The sequence below is a fragment of the Prunus persica genome, chromosome G3, assembly GCF_000346465.2.
Source record: "Prunus persica cultivar Lovell chromosome G3, Prunus_persica_NCBIv2, whole genome shotgun sequence".
Lineage (NCBI taxonomy): Eukaryota > Viridiplantae > Streptophyta > Magnoliopsida > Rosales > Rosaceae > Prunus > Prunus persica.
In genome coordinates, this window is record NC_034011.1 from 9,158,818 (window position 1) to 9,168,584 (window position 9,767).

A 9,767-nucleotide genomic window follows, 5' to 3' on the forward strand; every position below is an offset into this window, starting at 1 on the left:
ACCGCCTGGCCAAAACGACGCGGTTTGGTTCAGGCGTGTTAATTTTTTCTTTCTAAACCTCACTTCAAAACGACGTCGTTTTGAAGCCAGGTTTAGAAAGGAAAAAAAAATGGCCAACAGCAGCTTATCTTTCTCTCCCGATTCCAGCAGCCCTTAGAGCAACTCCACCCGTTTGCCCTTAGCCATGGCAAGGGGGAGCTAGGGCAACCACTATTCACTTGAATAGTGGTTGCCCTTACAAATAGTATTTTGTGTTTTCATCCATTGTCATGGCGAAGGGCAATTACTATTCATTTTTTTGTTTTTTTCACAACTTTTTTAATGAAAATAATTAATATGGATAATATTTTCAGATAAAATTTCCGGGTTCCTACGTGTCAAGACTATTCATAATCGGATAAAATTTTCGGATAAGATTTTTGGATTCAAATTTCGGATGAATTTCAAAATTCAAATTTCAGATAAATTTGGGTTCAAATTTCGGATGAATTTCAAAATTCAAAATTCATATAAATTTGGGTTCAAATTTCGGATGAATTTCAAATTTCAGATAAGATTTTCATCCAATCAAATCAAGCCACGTGGCATGTCTATCTTGCCAAAATTTTCTATAAAACCAGAGGCTCAGCTCATACCTCTCACACCACATCTTTCTATGTTTTCATTTCTCAGAGTTTAGATTTCATACTTCATTCATTCTCAATGGAAGAATTTAGGAGATGCTTGGAGAGGCAAGAGCGAGAAACAAATGAGAGAAACCGTAGAGCAGATGAAATCAATGAGTTGCAGAGACAAGTCGATGAGCAAGTTCTCATAGCAGTGGAAATGCAATAAATATTTAAAATATATTGGATATGCAAGTAACAAAAAAAATAATAATGAAAATGCAATTAACCTTACAAATAAATTAGAAGTGCAAGAAAATTAAGAAACAAGTGGAAATGCAAGAAATATTAACAACATATTGAAAATGCAATAAATATTAACAAAATATTGAAAATGCAAGAAATATGAACAAAATATTTAAATTGCCAGAAATATTAACAAAATATTGATAATGCAAGAAATATGAACAAAATATTTAAAATGCAAGAAATATTAACAAAATATTGAAAATGCAAGCAATATTAACAAAATATATATATTAGGAGATTAAACTTAATAAAACAAAAATTATAAAATACTTACCTCGTTAGTACGATTTTCCCCGCTTCTAAAGTTGTCCATCGCTTTTTCTAGGGCAGCTCTCCATTTTCCCAACTCTTTATTCAGAATTTTCCACCTACTGGATAATGCCATCTCCGTACGAGTAGACCCCGGAATTTTTTCACAAAATTCGGCATGAATTTTTTTCCACATATGAAAAAATTTCATCTCATTGCCGGACACGGGACAATGACAAATTTGGAGCCAAGCCTCACACAAGGAAACATCTTCCATGGTGCTCCAAGCCCCTCCAGTTTCGATAGAAGAAACCATAAAAATATGAAATCAAAATACTAGATGAAAAAGAGGAAAATGTTGAGTAAATAGTGAATAATAGTAGAAGTATAATGAAATGTATGAGGATTGGTGTTGAAAGTGAAGGGTATTTATAGGTATTTATAGAAAAAAAATATCAGAATTTTTTAGAATTTTTTTAAAAAATTTACGATTTTTTTTCATATTTTTATTGCCCAAAAAGGCCTCAGCCGTAGGATGGATTCGGAGATGCTGATCGGAGGGCTGGGGAGGCGACACGTGGCTTATTCTCGTTGGAGCTGGCGTCGCACTGACGTCAGCGCACGCTGGTTCAAATTTTTTTACCGTTGGCGCGTGCATTGCACACGCCAAAGGTAAAAAAAATTGAAAACGCGCTAGCTGACGTCAGCGTGACGCGAGGGCTGACGTCAACGACCGCGGGCTCTAATATTGCTCTAATATTGCCTCTATAGTGCACCTATATTGACCTAATATTGCTCTTATATCGTATGTCAATGGCATGTGCTCTAATAAGTCTCCACTTCGTTGAAAGTTATCCTGAATTCAAATATGATGGACACGACAATTGTTATCCATCCTTATATTACCATGAATTGATTTGGACCTTTCAAATGATAGTTGGAGTTGCACATGGATTCATATTCAGAAGGAAAGTAATTCTCTCCCTCAATGAATTGTCGTTCAAAAGAAGGCAGCTATCAAATTTTGGGTACAAAAATGCAACATGCACGGTAAATTAATTGGGCACAAACCACATATTACAAAACCAGGATGATTTTTGGCATGCTTCAAAAGAGAAGGGCCAAATACAACAGAAAAGAAAATCCATTCAAGCTTGTACAATAGAATGCACAATAACCCTTTTACATGTCCTTCCAACACCAGTGTTTTGCCTACTTTAGAGTCGCAGGAGGAGAGCATATTGCCATTGCGCAATTCGAGGGGGCAGTCAATTTGGAATGGTGGCATAAACATGTTTACTTCACGGATCACCTATAGGACAGAGCTTCCTTCTTCCCTTGTCGTCTGTAGGGTTCAACTTCACACTTTTTATATACATGTATGAGAACTTGTGGCTATTTATTTATGGCCTTCTAACACTTGTTCTGCCATTCCAAAGTGGGTTGGAGACTTTTTGAGTTGAATGACTGGAAAGACTTCAGATGACAGAAACTAGAGAGTTTGAAGAAAAAGGGTTACCAAGAGCAGCAGTCATGCCCACAAAATAAACTAAACATGCTATAAGCTCCACAGTAATATTTACTTCATCTCCATAATCAGAATATTGGGGAAAAAATACCACGGAGAAATATGTGAAATGAAAAACAACTTGGCAGTTACTGTGAGATTGTGTACATAAAACTTGGAACAACCAAACCAATTAAAGCTAAGCCATCTCATACGTATACCTACATCAAATAACAGTGTATGGTCATCTTGTTTAGAATACTGCAATCAACACTTGATTGAGACCGACCTGCAAAAACAACTGGGTTAAGTACAGATGAAGCCATTTATGAAGGGCAGTTCCAGAATTAGGACCTATGTTAATTTGTAACTGCCACCGAATCAGTTCATAGTGCCAAATGCATCTACCGGGCACACAGATATGACCAGCCAAAAGAAAAAAAAGCAAAGTAAAAAAGATAAAAGAGGCATGCCATAAATGGGAACCTCAGCAGAAATCATCAGATATGCATACAAGCAGATTGAGTAACATCTCACTAAGTAAAGGTCATGTTGGTAATCGCATGTTGTGTTTGCACACAGACATTTGGTTTTTGCAAACACAAGATGCAATTGCATGATGTGTGTGTTGTGTTTGCACACAGACATTTGGTTTTTGCAAACACAAGATGCAATTGCATGATGTGTGTGTTGTGTTTGCACACAGACATTTGGTTTTTGCGAACACAACATGCAATTACATATTGTGTGTGTTGTGTTTGCACACAGACATTTGGTTTTTGCACACACAATATGTAACATTAGTTTTACCCTTTTATTCTTATTTTCTTCGTTCAAACATGGTGGTGAGACAAGCTCCAAACCATCCCATCATATAAAGCAAAACTCATACAATATTTTAGATGCAAAAGTTATATATTTTATATAAATGCATCATCCGCATGGCTTGAAATTACAAATTCACGTTCACATATTACTTTCCACAAGCGCACAGACTAACAATAATAATAATCAACTAAGCAGCTGCGACATTCATCCTATTACGTCCATATTGATAATGTCAGAAGTTTCATCGATAAGCCTCATCAAACTAGAAGTTTTTTAATTTGAATTATGAATTCAGAACTAAAAGCTCATGATATGCAGAAAATGACATACATTGTCCACAATCGACTTTTCGATATATTTATGCTCTAGCAATTTATCGTCCAAATTCTGGACTCTCTGTGTCAGGTGCTTCTTTGTGTTCTGTCTAGCATAAGAATGTTTAATATTGTGATTTCAATTGTTTATACAAATTCTATAAGTAATATTGATGAGTGCTGTAAATCTATTTGATGTTGGGAACAAACATGGTCCCATTAACAGAAACTCAAACAAAACAGGAATTTTTTTTTATTTTTTTGGCATAGACAGCCGAAAAGAAACTTACAGCAATAGCCTCTGTCACGCTCTCCAGACGTTTATGCAATTTTGAAACAGCAGCATTCATACTACGCTTTGTCACATACACAAGATCTGAGAATTTTAGACCCTAACCATTTGTGAAGAGCAAATATTAGATTTGCTTAAAGAAGACAACAACTCACAGAACCAATGGATGAAATAATATGAACATAAATATATCATCTGGATACCTTCCACCACATGTAACCATAACCCAATGCCCCCAAGGTAGCTGTTGGCATTATTAGTGATGTCAAACCTATTAAAAAAATCAAAGAAAAAATATAACCAAGTATAAAATGTTTCTATTGCATTATGAAATACATACGTGTAAGGAATTAATCGTTTTACAACTTAACCAAAAAGTCAGGGCAGGAGCATGCATTCATTGAGTGGTTATAAGCAAGAGGAAAAAGCACAAAGCATGCTAAGAATTCATTTGAACACAGAAGAGAAAGTAAGCTACCTTGCAATTTGGCTATCATTCCCCTTCAGGACGGCTCTCTGTAGTGACGAGTCTAGTTGCCGGACCACAGCTGCCAGTCGGCGCACCTAAAATAAAGTAACACAGAAAAATTGATATCCATTACAAAAAACAAAAATTGAACACGAGAAAGCATCCTTCGACACTAAATTTATAGCAGTTTTTCCAATACCTGTGATGCGATCGCATAAAAGTCACCTTCTGATTGTTCTCCGGTTCCATTGAACAAAGGCTGCAAACAAATCCGAAATAAATAAACTATCTAACTGATCAAAACCCTAGTTTACCAAATGCATTACAAAATTAAAAACTCATACAAAAATAACACCAAATACAAATGTTCTGCGAGTTCCACTAGCAAAGCAGAGTACAAATCATGAAAATGGTACCTGAAGTTCACTGATCAATTCAGATAATTGACCATTCTTACGCAGGATGGTGCTAGCATACCCTGTAGAAAGAGAACAATCACTCAGATCGAATGCAGCTAAATACACAAGGAAACTAATCCAGTATGCAAGATAAAAGAGGAGTGATTGGTACCTACTCCAGCGAAGATCAGCAAACACAGTATGAGGTTCCAAATTCAAATAACAACATAATGCTAAGCAGAAAAGTAGAATTGCTGCCGAAATTATTTAAAACGAACTAAGTCAAAACTAAATGGAGAAATGTTAACAAAGTTGTATGCTTCAGTAAGTCCAGTAACAGATTCCCAAAACCACAGAGACAAAATGTGAACAATGGCTACAAAAGCATCCATAAAGAGCAACTATGTTTATATATGGAGGTGTACAAAATAGTTAACCTTCAAAATCGAAACAGTGTGTGTGCCATGTAAGGCAATTAGCCACTGCTTCTAGACTGTACAATATTACACCTCACAATAATAACTAAACCAACTAGCTCTAGCAAAAAGGCAGGATGACCATATAAAGTACCCCCAGCAAAGCATCTACGTCTGCATCTTCATATCAAGGAGTTCCTGACATAAGTAATGAGCAAAGTGAATTCCCAAGTCATAAGTCCAGAGTGAGGTGAATTCACGGACATTAAGACATTTACCTCATAAATATGTCTCCCCCCTTAAACCCTCAATTGCAAGCTTCAGTCGGTAATATTTGATCTTCAAAGGGTCAAATTTATCTACCGAAATCCCAGCACTGAGATACTCCATGAATTTGACGGTCATGATTCCGCAAGACGTACTGTGAGGCCAATAAGTTGGGAAATTAGAACTGCAATTATGTAAAATTTGGATAAACTGCACTAAATTCACAAAGCTTGCCCATCTCGTCGTTTTGGCACATCTGCAATGCTGCAAACTGAGAATGGCATAAACGTCGACATCTTCAGCCCCTTTTGCTTAACCTCTTCAACCTCAGAATCTTCATAAAAGTGCATATCGTACAGCACTCGTGCCAGCGTATCGCTAATAGGGTGCAGAAGTGTAACCAGCTTCGAACATTTGGTAAAAGCAACATAGGAGTCATACACAGTTGCAGTATGTCTGATGAAATCAATTTCGATTGCAACCCAGTGAGACCCTTTAAGATTATATAGAAAATAGACCTTCCGGACTTTTGTCCAAGCTTGGCCATACCCGTGTTGCCAAATACCGCGCACAAAGTCATGTATATTCTTCAGCTTGCTGGGTGGAAGGTCAACGGTGTTTGAAGCATCTGCCTTCTTCAATCCACGTTTCTTGGCAGTCGGTTTGAACAGCTCTAGAAATTGCTGCATAAATTGAAATGAAGGCATATTAGAAAATCACAACCGAAAGCAAATGAAGCAGTGAATGTAACATGGTAACATGTTTACCTGCAAGCAACAATCTGTCGTTGTCCAGTCAGTTCCAAATACCAACAGATGAGAGAGTTGCCTTTTCCGGATAAGAAAGGTTGCCATGTCCAGGTGCTGAAAGTTGACACATATAATATCAACACAATTTCATACAACTGTACACTTAAAAAAGGTGAGAAAACAATTGAATTATCGCAATAAAGTAGAGCTTTGTGTATTCTTACCCTTGAGCTAATCCATTCCGTTTCATCGATAAGTCTGTAGAAAAAATCAGCGCCCACTGAAAATAATTCCAGCTGCACCTCCGCACTACAAAAGGCAAACTTGCAACGGTTACTTTTGTAGTCATCTCATAATTCTGACTTTGTTGATGACAAAAATACACATGTATATTAAAGCAAACTCTACATTTTCTCATTAGTCTATGACTACATACTAGAATAGGATGAAGATTGGATTTCAAAGGTAAAGAATCCTAACCTGATATCGTTTTTCCAGGCAGTGCAAAACTCTATTACTGCCTTCACATCTTCAATGGGCACGGATTTTGATGGATCAAAACATGGCGGGGTTGCAGTCGGGAAAGAATTGATTGACTTCAAGGTATAATGTAATGGAACATCCTATGAATTAGTGGCAACCACAATAATAACTCCACTATGGCCCTCCTTTCAAATGTAAGAAAATGAATGAAATTGGCACCATCCCTTCAGTTTTTTCTTAACAAAATAAGAGGTTTGTATGTATTCTCTGCTTTATCGATATCAAAGATAAATTAATAAATAAACCATCAAAACTGTATAAAATGTTTGTTAGACATGTACAATTACAAAATTATAAGTTCTCCTCAGAAACAAAGTTCTCTACGTATCCATACACAAACAAGAAAAGCAAAAGCTTATAGCAAAATCAATGTCCCCATTTCTCTAAACCACACCTGCTGGTGGTAGGTTCCCATCTTCACTCATTTCCCGCTTTCTTTTAAGCAGACAATGATCAAGCACAAAAGAGTAAACTTTTAAATAACTCATATTACACCACACATAGTTTTAAAGAAAACTTATCCATATCCAATATGCAACCCCTAAAGTTAGTAAACAAAGTTATAAAAAAAAATATGTCAAATTAACAAGCATTATTCTCAAACAAAAAGTATGATATGGTTGGGAGTTTACAAGTTCAAAATGATATACACAAGTTAATTGTCTTAGACTTTAGATATCATCTTCAACAAAGAAAATAGATACCGATTAGACTTGTAAGAAGGTTAAATGCAATGGTCATAAAGACCCATAGTAAGCCACCAAATACCAATCAATAACTGCTACAAAAACCATAATAAAACCATAATAAACTAAAAATACAACAACACTAAAATGCCAACACAACATCACTACATTAGCAATACAGTAGCAACAAAACAACAATACGACATCAATAGCAACAGCAAAACAACAGCAGTGCAAGCATCAGTCCACAAAGAACAAACCCATTCACTGTTTCAAACAAGGAATCATCATACTAAGATCATTTCAGAGAAACCCCAAAACCAATTTCAGTGAAACCCCTAAACCAATTTCAGAGAAACCCCTAAACAATTTCAGAGAAACCCCTAAACCTTCAACCAATTTCGAACAAATCCCTGAACCAATTTCATAGAAATGCATAAACCCTAAACCAACTTCAGAGAAACCCTAAACTGTAAGAAAATGACGATGAACAGTACTTGTTCAAGGTGAACGATGGAGTTGAGCTTCGATGAACAGATTTCGCTCGGAGAGGAAGAGAGAAGAGAGAGTCAGAGCTGAGCGACGAGAGATTGAGGGCTGAGCGACGAGAGAGTGAGAGCTGATCGACAAGAGATGAGAGAGTGAGAGCAAAGCGACGACAGAGTGAAGAGAAATTGAGAGACGGAGCCAAGAGAAAGAGCTGAGAGAGAACTTCAGCAAAACTGATAGAGAACTTCAGAAAAAGTGATATGTGTACAATAAGGGGACAATAAATATATATTTATAGGTTATAGTTCCAAATTTTTTAAAAAAGAGTGGTATTTTCAGTTACAATTATAAAAATGGTGGCATTTTGAGCTATTTCCCAAGAATCTAACATCTAACCAGCAACTTCCCTTCTTCTTCTTCTTCTTCTTCTTCCTTTATCATTATTTTCAACAATCTCTTCTTGACTAGGATCCAACTTGGAAGTTACCTAATCAAGCTCCAAATCGAATTTCTTGTATTTTTTTATTCCTAAAATACCACCAACAAAGCCATTATTGCATTTTGTATATAATGTAGACCAATATAGAAACAATTTTTAATTGGATTGTAACTAATAATGAGACACATTGAATTTGGAAAGATCTCGAATTTCTTGTATTTTTTTTATTCCTAAAATACCGCCAACAAAGCCATTATTGCATTTTGTATATAATGTAGACCAATATAGAAACAATTTTTAATTGGATTGTAACTAATAATGAGACACATTGAATTTGGAAAGATCTCCAAATAGTTGTTGGAATTCATTCGGAATTTTTTTTAATTTAACAATAAATTCATATTTAACATATCTAATTGGTTTATTTAATATAAAAAAGGTTTTTATTTATTTATTTATGAAGTATACGTGAGTACACCCTATGATCTAAGTACACCCTAATATTTTAATTAAAATATAAAATTAACTAAGTACACCCTATAAAACTACCAGAAATACCCATGATACACCCTAATACTTGTAATATTATTTTATAGTTGATTTTCAGCTTTATTTTTTTAATAGTGTTTATAAATCTTTGACTTTTCATATGGATTTATGCTTTTACTAAAACTGTTGACACTTTTTTAGCAATTGCAAATTCTTGCAATCACCACATCTTTCGTTAAAAACACAATAGGACAAGCAATCTCTTGATTAGGATTGAATATGGTTAGTAGGGTGTACTTATTAAAATTATATTTGTTTCACAATTCCATATATCCTTTTTTGTCATTTAATATTAGGGTAAATCAGTAATTCAATATATACTTTTATAGTAGGGTGTACTCAGTTAATTTTAAGGTTCGTTTAGCAGCACTCATTATCTATTATTTTATTGTTATAATCTCTTGGACCACAGGAGTCCAAGAGATTGTGGTCACTCACCGTTAGATAATGAGCGAAGGGAACAGAACATTATCTTAAAAGGAGTACACGATACTGTGAAAGTATATATTGAATTCCCGAGTTGAGTTACCACTAATCGACAAAGATGGTGTATGGAAGCGTGAAATGACTATAATTTAAATATGTACTCGCTACTAACCCTATTCATTCGTAATCAAGAGATGCTTGTCCATTAAGGTTTTTAACGACAGCTACAACT